General features: G+C 38.4%; 1 protein-coding gene across 1 annotated transcript in view; it reads right to left on the bottom strand.

Moving 5' to 3' along the window:
- DCP1A (decapping mRNA 1A) overlaps window positions 1-13353 on the bottom strand; it is a 46299-nt gene that overhangs the window by 23772 nt on the left and 9174 nt on the right. The window lies entirely within an intron of this gene.

Raw genomic sequence — 13353 nt, 5'->3', positions numbered from 1 at the left:
AAGCTCTAAAAAAATACTGAGCGGGCAAATGCACTTTATTATTAAAGACAACAATATGCAGAGATTACTGTGAACATCTTTTAGATAAGCTAGAGTAGAAATACTGAGTACATAAGTCAAGATAAAGAGAGAAAGGTATGGTCTCTGCTGCCATGTGTGCCCACCGCGACACCCTAGGTGGGCCCAGGCTGCACCTCCCTTCATACTTACAATGACTCTCTGGCATGGGGCTCGGGGTGGGGGCAGGTATCATGCTTTTTTAAAAAATTAAACTTGATTTTGAAATGAATGTAAAGAATTAAGCAGAGATCTTCTGTGCCCTTTGTGTCCTCCAAAGGTAATATTTTATAGAACTATAGTATCACAGCCAGGCCAGTGAAATCGATACAATCAAGATACAGAACATTATCACAGCCACAAAGATTGCTGGTGGTCTTTTATAGCCACACCCACCTCCCTTGGTCCCCCTCCCGTCTCTGACCCCTGGCAAACACACTAAGCTCTTCACCACTATCAGGCTGTCATTTCAAGAATGCTGTATTAACGGCATCACATAGTATGCAACTTTCTGGGACTGACTTGTCTGATTCGACCTGAGTTTCGGGACAGCCATCCAAGCTGCTGTTTTTATCAACAGTCTGCTCCCTTTTTTTGGCTGAGCAGTATTTCACGGCACGGATGTACCAGTTTAACCACTTACCTGTTAAAGGACAACTGGAGTGTTTCCAGTTTTTTACTATTATGAATGAAGCTGCTATAAATGTTCACGCACAGGTTTTGTGTGAACATGTTTACTTTTCTCTGGGTTAAATGACCAAAAGTACAGATACTGAGTCTGTATCTCACAGCAGTTGTGTAAACACTGTGTAAACACAGCAGTTGCACATTTAATAAGAGTTTAACAAGAAACTCTTAAGCTGTTTTCCAGTGTGGTTGTGTTATTTATATTCCTACCAGGGATGCGTGGGCAATCCAATCCAGTTTCTCTGCATCCTTGCCAGCACCCGTGGTTCTACTTTTAACTTTTTCCATTCTGATAGGGCTGTAGTGGGATCCCACCATGATTTTGAGTTTCCACTCTGATTGGGGTACAGGAGGATCCCATCGTGGTTTTGAGTTTCCATTTCCCTAATAACAGCTGATGATGCTGAACATCTTTTCAAGTGCTTGTCACCTGTATATACTCTTTAGTCAAATGTCTGCTCATGTCTTTTGCCCCTTTTAACTGTTGTTTTTTTTGCTGTTGGGTTTTTGAAAACTCTTTATATAGTCAAGATAGTAGTCCTCTGTTGGATATATAGTTTGAAAATATTTTCTCCCTTTTCTGTAGCTTGTTCTTTCATCCTCTGATTAAGGTCCTTCCAGAGCAAAATTTTTTAATTTCAGCAAGGTCCAACTGATCCATTTTCCCTTTCATGAACTATACTTTTGGTGTCAAGTCTAAGAACTCTGCTGATCTCTAGTTTCAAAATTTTCTATATTTTTTCCTATAAGGTTTATAGTTTCACGTTTAAGTTGGTGATCCATTTTGAGTTAATTTTTGTATAAAAAGGCATAAATTAAGGTTCTTTTTTTGGGTGGCGGGGCAGTGTCCCAGTTGTTGCTATACTATTTGTTGAAAATGCTCTCTTTTCTCTATTGAGGAATCTTTTGTATCTTTGTCAAATATTAGTTGGGTATATTTGTGTGGGTCTCTTTCTGGAGTCTTTATTCTGTCCTACTTATTTATGTTTATCCCTCCACCAGTACACACTCTTGATCACTGTACCTATACAGCAGCAGTAATATTGCGGAGATAATTCCTCCCACTTCATGCTTCTTTTTCAGGACTGTTTAAGCTTCTCGGACCTAAGCCTTTTCATATAAATTTAGAGTAAGTTTGTCTATACCTACAAATAACCTGGGGATTTTGATAAAAAGTGCTTTAAACCTATAGATCAATTTGGGAAGAGTTGACATCTTCACTATTTAAGTCCTTTAAAGCACAAATATGGTATATCTCTACATTTATTTAGGTCTTCTTTGATTTCTTTCATCGGTATTTTGTAATTTTCGCCCAGATATCCTGTATGTATTTTGTCAAGTTCACAACTTATTTAATTTTCTCTGTAGGGGTAATAATGATAGTGGTTTTTAATTTCGATTTCCACAAGTTTGTTAGTATGTAGAAATGTGACTGATTTTTGTGTGTTGATCTCACATCTTCAGACCTTACCAAAACTTGTAAGTTGTACAAGTTTGTATATAGACAATCACGTCATCTGTGGAGAGGGACACTTTCATTTTTTCTTTTCCAAACTGTAGGCCCTTTGGTTTTCTTTCTTGCCTTACTGCAGTGGCTAGAACTTCCAGTGCTATGATGCATAGCAGTGATGAGAGTGGACCCTCTTGCCTTGTTCTTGATGTTAGAGGGAAAACATTTATGTAATATATGATGTAAGTTGTAAGTTATTTGTAAATGCTCTTTATCAAGATGATAGAATTCACTTCTGTTCCTAACTTGAGAGTTTTTAACATGACTGGACGTATGATTTTTTTTTGCAACAAAAAACACAAAATACAATCACATGATATTTCTTCTGTAGCCTGTTCATATGGTGGATCACAATGATTGATTTTCAATACTGAACTAGCCTTGAAGATCTGGGACAAAGCCCATTTGGGCATTATTTTTATTTTTTTTTCTATATGTTACTGGGTTTGCTAATATTTGGTTGAGGATTTTTTTCATCTAGTTCATGAGAGATACTGGTTTGCAGTTTTCTTTTCTTTGAACCATCTTGGCCTTATTTGGGTATCCAGGCATGCCCAAAGTCTGACTACAAATTCAGTTATAATCATAAACTGATAGTAAAATCACTTGAGAAGTGTTCTTGCCTTTTCTATTTTCTAGAAGAAACTGTGTAAAATTAATGTTACTACTTCTTTGAATTCTCCAGTAAAACATCTGGGCCCAGAGATTTATTTTTCATGAGCTTTTAAATTATGAATTCAATTTCTTTAATGGCTATAGGACTATTCATGTTGTCCATTTTACCTTGATTGAGTTTTATAGTTTTTGGTTTTCAAATAACTGTTCCATTTCTTCTGAGTTACCAAGTTTGTAAGTTTAGAGTGGTTTACAGCATTCTCTTATTACTCTTTTAATTTCTGGAGGATCTGTAGTGATACCTGTTATTTCATTTCTGATTATTGGGAATTTGTGTCTTCTTGTTTTTGTTAGTGTTGCTAAAGGTTTATCAATTTTACTGACTTTACTGACTTTTGTTTCATGATTTTCCTCTATTTTCAATGTCACTGATTTTTGCTCTCATCTTTATTCTTTTCCTTACTTCTGTAAGCTTTATTTTGCTCATCTTTTCCTAATTCCTTGACGTGAGAATTCAGCGGGCTTCTGAGCCAGTGTTGCTTGAAGGGGTGGAGAGTTTCCCACAGCTAAGCGAGCCTGTGTGCCAGGAAAGGGGCCTCTGACCTTCCCAGATGAAGATTACTTCCAGGGCAGGCTGGCTAGGATCTGACTCCTCACCAGCTCCTAGCTTATAGTATAGGTTGAAATGAGGGAGCATGATGCCTCCAGCTTTGTTCTTCTTTTTGATGATTGCTTTGGCCAGGCTGGGTCTTTGTGGTTCCATATGAATTTTAGGATTGTCTATTCTACTTCTGTGAAAAATGCCATTGGAATTTTGGTAAGAGACTGCATTTAATCTGTAGGTTGTTTTGGGTAGTATGGTCATTTGAACAGTACTGATTCTTCTAATCCACAAGCATGGTATATCTTTCCATTTATTGGCATCTTCTTCAGTTTCTTCTGTTTTACCCTGAATTATATTGTGCAATAGACTTCATGGCCAATCACAAATTTAAAAGTTCCCTTTTCATGAAAATAAAGGTTTAATTGGATCTTTCTATTGACACTGTAGAGTGAACTAAACATGTTGATGTAATTGGTACAAAGAGAGAGTGAATGGCTTCATTTCAATGAATGAAGATCATGAACAAGAATTTTCTTCCTACCCTGTTCCCAAAAGGGCTTCTTTTCTGGCAGGGAGATCCTCCAATTACACTGAAACTGTCCTTAACTGTTGGACCCCACGCCTGGCCGTACGTCCTGCAGGGAGCTGCATGCACTCCCTGCATGCAGGGTTGTGTTGGCTTTTGTTTTCTGGGCCTTCAGCCCACCCTGAACAGTTTCCCAAGTTTGGAATCATTTTCATAGCCCATCTTCTATTCACAGAACTTCAAAACACTAACAGTACTTCTAACAGAATCAATGTCCATGAACAAGCAATTTTGGAATACTTTACATGATATAAGCCAATGCGCTTAATTAAGCCTTGACACCCCAAGAGAACGAGCACAGACACAGCCTTGTTATGGAGGACATCACCATTCACCAAGCATTATCTACAGTCGGGGCTTGTTATGCTCCTAGCAGCTAAGGACTGCTCCAACATAGAGTGAAGCAGACTGCGGCACTGGAAAGACTCCTTATATGGCAATCACACACAACTACCTTTCTTTAAGTATGTCTCTCCCAAGCTTGGCTAAAGAACACCCAAAACACAAGAGCCCCAATAAATAAGATTCCAGTTTTCCTGTAATGGACACATCCATAAAAACCTACAGTGATGAGAAAAAGTCCAGACATGCAATACATCAGGCTCAGAGAGGAACACACAGCATTTTTTGGGCTAACCAGAGCAGTTAAATGTATTTTCATAGGGGATTGCAAACCAAATTCTGAGGAAAGAATTCCATGTCGAAAATAAAAATAAGCCCATCAGAGCTGTCAACCTACTCTGATAAATCTTCACTTAAGTCCCCTCTTTACCCTTCAAGAAATACACTGTAATTTAGAAATAAGACACATGCCCTCTACTCTTGTACATTATCAAGTAAACTGCCAAAAAAGAGCCAAACACTTTGAAAGGCATGTTTGCAGAAGAAATAAAGATAAGGAAGCCATAACGATAGCTTAATGGGTAAAGGATAAGAGTCACACTCAATCCTGCCAGAAACAGACCTGTGGAGGTTCAGACACGCATCCAAAAATCAGCTCTGTCTGCCAACATATCAAATGTTCAGTGTAGGCAACCGGCAAGAAGGCCCAGGGAGCTGCCACTGACCCTGTCACTGTCACTGGTGAGGAAAGACAGGCAAGTCTGCTAGACAGCTAAGATCATGGAGGACACTGTCTAACAAACCAAAGCTAGGAAGGATTCTTCCCTCAGAGAACATACACTGTAAGGCCCAACACATTCTGCCAATAATTCACTTGCTGAAACACCCTGAAATGATTTTCCTCGACTACCTCTACCACAGAGGATTCAGGCATTTGCATTATAGTGTTATTTTGCTATGGCAAATATGGTGGCATCCTGTTTTAGAAATGGCTTTTCTCAAGATGAAAGCAAACTATTCAGGTACTGGACACCCACCACACACTGTGGCTGTTAACAGCTGTCCCAAGTTAAGTCATGGTCTCTAGGCAAGTCACTGAAGAGTTAGGGGGTCTGATAGGGCACTTTAATTAAAGGGTGTTCTTCCAGGAAAAATATCAAAATGCAGAAAATATCCAAAATTAAATGTATCCTTTGCTTTTCAAATGATATGGCCTTTTCCTTTTGAAAGTGTGCAAAAAAACCTGACAAAGATGAAAGGTAGTGGATTATTTAATACTGAGAAATTTAAAAAAGCTGAGGGGCCAGAGTTTCCATGTCCCTAGAGAGCCCTGCTTGAAGCTCCCGGTGCCTAATTATGATTTGATGTTATACTTCACTCTGCTTCTCATCTGGAGTGGTGTATGGCACACACAAAATCAAGAAAATCCAAACTAATTTGGAGCTTTTGTAAAATCCTTTGAGACTTTTAGAGATCCTGTGAAATGTCACAAGAACAGAGCTGAGCATCACTCTCACGCACGTGTTGTCTCTTTGATTCATTTATTATTTAGCTCTGACCTACTTTCTAAAAGGATTTGGAGAAGCTGGAGATTTTCTCAGTATGGTGCCAAGCAGAAAACGGGGTTTGATAAAAGCTTTTTGGCAATGGTGTTAAAAGTTATAAAACTTCTAAAGATGAAACTGACAAACATCCCCTATGCCAGGAAAAAAAACATGAAAATGGGCTTTGAAAGTAGCTAACATTTACTCTAGACATAAAGAAGACCCTCTCATTATAAAAGTAGAATAAGAATGGATGAGATATATAAACATGTGCCTGTCCTGGCAAGTGAAAAAGCAAATGCCTCTGCCTTGACAGATCATTTCCTTTAAGATGAGAATAAGCCTGGTGGCTCCAGGTCAACATCGAAAGGCTGGGAGGGAAAGACTCTGAGGTGGGGGGTGGAACACACACATACCAGAAACGGGGTATGGAGCCCAGACTGACCGACTGGGATTACAACAGGAGATGTGGTAGGTGGTGGCAGACAGGCAGTCGGGGAAATGCCGTGAGTCTCTAAGGCTGCACAGAAGATCTGAAGCCACTCTGGTTAACTGAGTCAAGTGTTAACCCAGCAGGGTACCCTTTTTGACCAAAAAGAAGACACATCTTGAAACACCACTGAACACTAACATGACAGTGAAAGAGCTTACTTGCTAAAATTTACATTATATTACTTATTGAATACTGATTAAAAGACTTACTAGGCCAGGAAATTACAAAATGCTATTCTGCAAGCTCTTCAGATAAAGTATACCTACCTCTCTCTAAATTGAATCAAGTCTGAAATGTTTACCAGCAATAATGCTTCTGTAGTCCCTTTTGAAATTTAACACTAATCTCATGTGTAAGATGTAGATACATAACATGACCACTGAACTTTTGGGGGGATAAGGAAAATAAACCCAAGAATATCACAACCGATCATTCCTATTTATAAACTTTTATATTAAATGATGGGCGACCCCAACTGAAACAGTGAGTTACATTCCTGCCACGCCCAAAGGCAGGCTCTCCAGGCTCCCCCAAGCAGGGGCTGCAGGTGATCACGAGTGAGTCAGAAGGCTGGACCCAGCCAACCCCACTGGTGGTCTATTCACCCCTATGTCCTACACAAATATCATTTTTCTTTCTCGACAGGGAACAACAAAAGGTGAGAAGCAAGGCCCTAAGTGTCCTTGAAATTGAATTCCTGCTTCCTCGGCTTCCAAAAATCCATACTCAGGACTCTGGTAAAATAGGTCACATGGTGGTGTAAGGAAAGGTGGAACTTCTTTTCTCTCCTTCCCCTACTTCTCTCCTGTATACTCTCTACCTGTTTACTAAGAGACCATCCGAACCAGGGTTGTAAGGCAGATGCCCACAGAGGCTGCAGAGGCCTCCGGGTGTGGAGGCGTCAGTGAGGCTGTGGTGAGCATGCCTGCAGAGAGCTGTGTGCACGTGTGTAAAATATCCTTATTTTTAAATGTTAGTAGCTTATGCTTATCCTATGCCTTCCTTTTAATGAAAAGGCTGAGCAAGTCTGAAAGGAGTGACTGGGTACTGAACCTCAAGGGCTCGGTGTCCAGGTCTAGCCTGCCCAGCCCAGAGCAGCTTCACATCTTCTTGGACTCGTGACTGCTCTACATTTCAACTCTCACTTCCACAGTGAACTTGATTGTGTAAACACAAGGTGACTGCCTATACAGATACATATCAAGAACACATTTCTGCCACTTAGCTTCAATTAACTGTTGCCTTCCTTTTGGAGTTCTCAAAAGAGAAAGCATCTAAGAGACAGATGGTGCATGCTTAGTTAACTTTTAAAGTCTTTACAATTAAGATAACACTGCAATAAGAAAAAGACAAAAATGGCCTTTTACCTGACAACACTACTTAGGTGGTAAAAAGCCGGTAATTAGTGAGGCACAATGAAAAGAATCTGCTTGGAAATTCTGAAATGTCTGTGGACTCACGAACTTAACAAGAAGGTATCCGGTACAGGTTGTAACTAGTATTTCTAAGCAGCGGCCTACGACAGAGAGAAAGCAATACGGACTTTGGAACTTCTCACGTAACAGTGTCACAGGTCAGCGTTGGAGTCTAAGTCACTGCTGGCATGGTGTTTTTACCTCTTCAATCTACAAACGTGGCAACAGCAAGGCTCTTTCCTTATCTTGGTCCAGAAGGCCAGACTACTGCTGCCACAGATCCTTTCTCCTTCACCGATTACAGAATCGTACCAACCCCTGCCGTGCTGCAGCTCACGGTGAAACACTGCCTGCCCTCCGTCAGGCTGAGTAGGAAGCACTGTGCTGAATGCAGAGATCACAAAAAATAAACTGGGGAGCTTTTTAAATTGTTTACAAACTCCTCTTTCAGTGTGGAGGTAGAAGTCACACTTTCTGACTTGACAAATTATAAACTTCTCTTGCAAGGAAATGTCCTGCACTGTGCTTTAAGTCTGAAGATTCACGCCAAATGCCAACAGCCACCTACCATCTCTACTGCTCTGAATTTTGCCCTTGAACTAAGAAAGGACAAGCAGAGACCGAAAAAAAAAAAAAAAAAAGCACACACTACAGTATTTCTTCTACCAAAACTTTCCATCTGGCAGCTGCATTTTCAACACAATGGAAATGAATCTCCCTGCTTTTTCTAGCGATCTAATTTTAATTAAAAATGCTCTAAATCAAGAGACTGATGCCCGATATAAAGGAAAAGTTGTAAGTGAAGCGGATACGAAGGGGTACTTCTCACAGGCTTTTGGAGGTAAGTTCATAAAAATACTAAATAGAAACAGTATTTTTATTTTCAATTGTTCTTGTTATGGATTTGTTGTTGTTAAACAGGTTTTAGAGCAACATACTTGGTTCATTTTTCCAAAAGTACTTTGGGATTATAGAAAACATTTTAAAATAGGAAAAGTGGCATTCAGAGGGAGATTCATGCCTTTAGGCGTTGGGTGGAGGAAATATGAAGGGATGTCCTTGTGAAATGATCATCTTTCAGAAAAAGATGCCACGTCTAACATGCATGTAAAGTAAAATAATCACTTCTCTTGTGGCTAAAACCACCATCACACACAGGTCTAAGGACAGAGCAGCGTTAGGTCTGAGAAGAGAAAACCTAGACTGTATCCTTCTAATTAATAGTTCAGTAAAAAGACCAGGAAAACACATACAAATGCTCCCACCTTCTCTCTGGAGGATTATATGTTCACTGTTACTAGCCTAATCATTAAATTCACAGATGGCAATTCTCATATCACAGATCTTAAGTCATTAATTTTGAGCATTAGTTAGCAGGGCTGTTTTAGGAATAAATATGCACAGCACTGAGATTAATACAGTTGCATATTTCGTTAAGAATCCTCACCCTTACCAGAAAGGCAGAGTTCTAACACAATTTAAAGACTTCTGCTTCTAATTCTCTAGAACCTAAGGATTAAAAAAAATGACTACCACTCTTCAAAAGTACACAACAGTTCTACTAAAAATTGTATACCACTTGGTAAAGTGCTTGGCAAATAACAAATACTAAGAACCACTGAATTAAGGTGTGCATCTGAGTTAAATAACTGCCTTGTTTGTTTAAAAACACAGTAAAAGACAATACTGAAATTGGTTTTGAAAATGAAAATTATTAAATGCCAGAATTGATTTTACAGAGCTTAATGGTACCACAAACCTTTACCTTAATATTTTCAATTTGACAGGCTTTCCTGTGGACTGTCTAGCTGTAACAAAGAGAGAAACCAGTTTTGTTTGCTTTTATTTTGTTGGATAAAATCAAAAGGTTTAGATTAAAAAACATTGCTCCGACCTTACTGAATATCCTTGGAGCATTTCAAAATTAGGTCATAAACAAGCATGTATGTGGAAAAAAAATTCCCAGTCACTATTACTCTCAGAGGTGCCCATGGAAGTGGAAATCAAAGACCCCTGATTTGGGTCTTGGGGGAAAAGCAGCTTCTAATAGAGACACTTAGCGAGGTACGCTGCCTGCAGCAGGTGGTGGCCAAATGCTTCTGCAGGAACAATAAATAACAGAAGCCTGACTTCCTCACTGTACTAGGGGCCTATGGACATGAGTTTCCTGGGATAAGATCAGAAACGGAGAGATCTTATATCTGCTTTTTCAGAGGTGGGACTCTAGATGGAGAACCAACTGTTCTAGTACCATTTATTGAATAGGATGTTCCTCTCAGCACTTTGAGTAGATGTGATGGGAGATATTCTAAAGTACCGACCCAATTATTTTATTGTTTGTGAGTCTATTCAGATTTCTTTATTTCTGACTAAGTTTTGTTACACTATTTTTTTTCCTAGGAAACTATCCATATAATCTAAGTTTTAAACTTACAGGCAAAATGTTCTTTGTAGTAGTTTAAATAAAGTATGTTCTCTAACGTTAGTTGCAATATGTATAAAATACAAACATTATTTCTAATATTTCCTCTTATGCCTCCTTCACTCTTGTTTGTTTAATCAGTTACAGGGAGAGTTTTTTGTTTTGTTGATTTGGTCTATTGCAATTTCTACTTTGTGCAATTAATTTCCATTCATTTATACTGTCCTTCAACATAACTCAGATTTCTCTCTTTTCCTCTCTAACGTCTTGGCTGGGTGGTCTACATGTGGTAGTTTTTATAAAATTACAATGTGTACTTGAAAAAATGAAGATTCTTAAATTGCTGGAAGCAGGGTTCTTTTCATATGTCCATAAGATCAAATTTACCTGTCTTGTTTATATATCCCATAACCATACTAAATTGTCCATTTTATCTGTTAATAACTGAGGTGGCTGTTAAAATCTCACACTTACAATTTGGTATGTATTTCTGACATATCCTAGGTACATATCAGTTCGGAACTATATTCTCTGCTGTAATTTACCCCTTTTATCATTAGGTGGTAACTGTTATCCCTGATGATGTTTTTTACCTTAGAATCTATCGTGTGAATTATCATGTGGTTACATCAGCCTTACTTGGTTCAGTTATCTGATATTCTATCTCTTTACTTGTAAACTTCCCAGGTTTTTAAGTTTTAAGTTTTTTGAAAATAGCATTATTGGCAAATTCTGTGCCTTTATCCAATCTCAGGATCTGTCTTTTAACTGGCAAGTTTAGCTCACTTAACATCTAATTACTGATTTATTTTTGCCCTTTCATTTTGGGTTTCCTATTTCCCCTGGTTTTGTTTACCTTTCTCCTCATCCTGGTTTGTACTGGGTTAAAAGCTAAGATGCCCCATTTTTGTTCTGCCGTAGTCACCTGAGTCTTTTGAATGCACTAAAAACTTGATTTAAAACTCTACAGTTAATCCATTTATCTGCTCTCTCCCCAGCTTGGGGATACTTTAGGATTAAACCCTTTTTATCTTAGGTTCTTGCTGCCTAGTGTTTCTGCTTCACCTTTTTAGTATGTTTACTAAAACTAGTCATTTTACTGTTTTTTATAGTCAATGCTGAATTTGATTTGCTTCTTTTTCTTTGCTCATTATTGTTTCATAAATCTCATTTCTTATTTCTGTGCTCAATTTTCTCCTTTCTGTACTTCAGACTTTAGAAATGTACTGGTAAATTTAAACCAAGATTTTAGTTTAATTAAAATAAATATAATTAAAAGTGCAATTGCACCAGGAACATTGGAAGCTGAACTGGACACAGTGATATTTTGGGGGAATCTATAGCAAGGGTCTGCTGGAGACAAAGTTCTTCTGTTTTTCTTGAAAAATGTCTTTATTTTGTTCTTTTGAGTTATTGAATTATTGGCTGTTTTTCCCAAAGTACTCTGAAAATATTATTCCTTTGTCTTTCAAACTCAGTAGCTTTAACTAAAAATGCTGCCAGACTGACTGGTGTTCTCTGAAAATAATCTCAGGCAGCCTATGGTTGCTTCTGTCTCTTTGCCTTTGATGCTTGCCATAATGTATCCAGGTGTGTATTTATTTCTACTTATTATGCTTGGGGCCTTATTTTACTGATTAAATCTGAGTTTAATGTTTTTTGCAGATTCTGGAAAATTCTTGTTATAATCTTTTCAAATACTGCCTCTCTCTAAATCTATTTTATCATTCTGAAATTCTCCTCTGTCATGTTAGACTTTCTAATTCTATTCTTTCATATTTTCCATTTCTTCCCATTTCTGGATGAACTCAATTTCCTCAGATGTCTCTCCCAGATCCTCAATTCTCAGTTGTTACAAATTAACTATTGAGTGCGAGAGTTTATTTCAATAATTAAAATTTTAATTTCTAGAAGTTCTCCTTGGTTATTTTTCAAATCTATCTGTCATTTTATTTCATATACTACATCTGATATTTGTATTAAAGCCTGATCATTTCATTAAAGGTTTTGGGAAGGGCTGGCTAATCATACTGTTTGTTGTGGCCTACTGTTCGTTGACTGGATTATTTCCTTGTGTAGTTAGCAAGTTTGGACCATTAGGCTTATCGGTGACAACGCTGGACCACCTGGGTTAAGACTGTGTCCCTCCAAAAGGGTTCTGCATCTGATTTTGCCCGGTGTTCTAGAGTCCTCCCCAGTGAGGATTAATTTTATGTTAATTTTTGGCCCGGATAGTATATTATACCAAATGAATGGTATAACCTGAGCCCCAAATCTGTGAGGGAAGACTCATGGGTGTAATTTTCAGGGTAGACATTTTCTCTCTAACTCATCATTCCAGACTGAGATAGGTAAGCTTGCCTGTCATCTCCCTTAAGGCTGGTGGGCTGGTATCTTTCTAATTTATTAATATGTAGTTCATTAGGGCACTGGATGTATGCTCCACCTCATGAAGGTGAAAGGTCTTGTCTCTTGATCCCATGTAGTTATAATGGGGTGCTTTTATTAAGGACAGCTCCCCTTCCCCAAGAACCCCACAACAGCTGGCAGTCAGTATCAGCTCACAGACTTCCCACTTGAGCTTTCAGTTTTCACTTTGACGTGGCCCACGAAGTGCCCCCCACTCCTTTCTTTGGCTAAGCTGTGCACTGAATATTTTTTATACAGCATTTCTAAATATTTGCAGGCTGATGATTTTCTGTCATGATACTGCAAGACAGGAGTTGAAGAATATTTTCTTTGATGTGCTTATGCAACAGGACTCCTAGAAATTTGGAGTCTCCAAAGAATGGTTTTATAATCCAGTTAGTAAAATATATTCTGTTTACAAATCAAAACAAAAGATTAGCAGATTGTTACTAATGTGTATGTTTACACAGCAAAAGAGTTGTTTTTCAACTAATCTACAGATGAAACTACAACTATCATCAATGTTTTTTAGTCAGAAGAAGCCACATCCTAAAACATCATTACATGAATACAAAGTTTTGGCCAGAAGCGTGCTATGTCCTCCAGTATTTTGCTAAAAATGACCACCACGACCCACTGATCAGAGATGCATTTGTTTGTAGAGTTTTA

This window comes from Manis pentadactyla, chromosome 1 (assembly GCF_030020395.1).
Source record: "Manis pentadactyla isolate mManPen7 chromosome 1, mManPen7.hap1, whole genome shotgun sequence".
Lineage (NCBI taxonomy): Eukaryota > Metazoa > Chordata > Mammalia > Pholidota > Manidae > Manis > Manis pentadactyla.
Note: the sequence above shows the minus strand (reverse complement) of the source record. Positions and strands in the feature narration are given on the sequence as shown.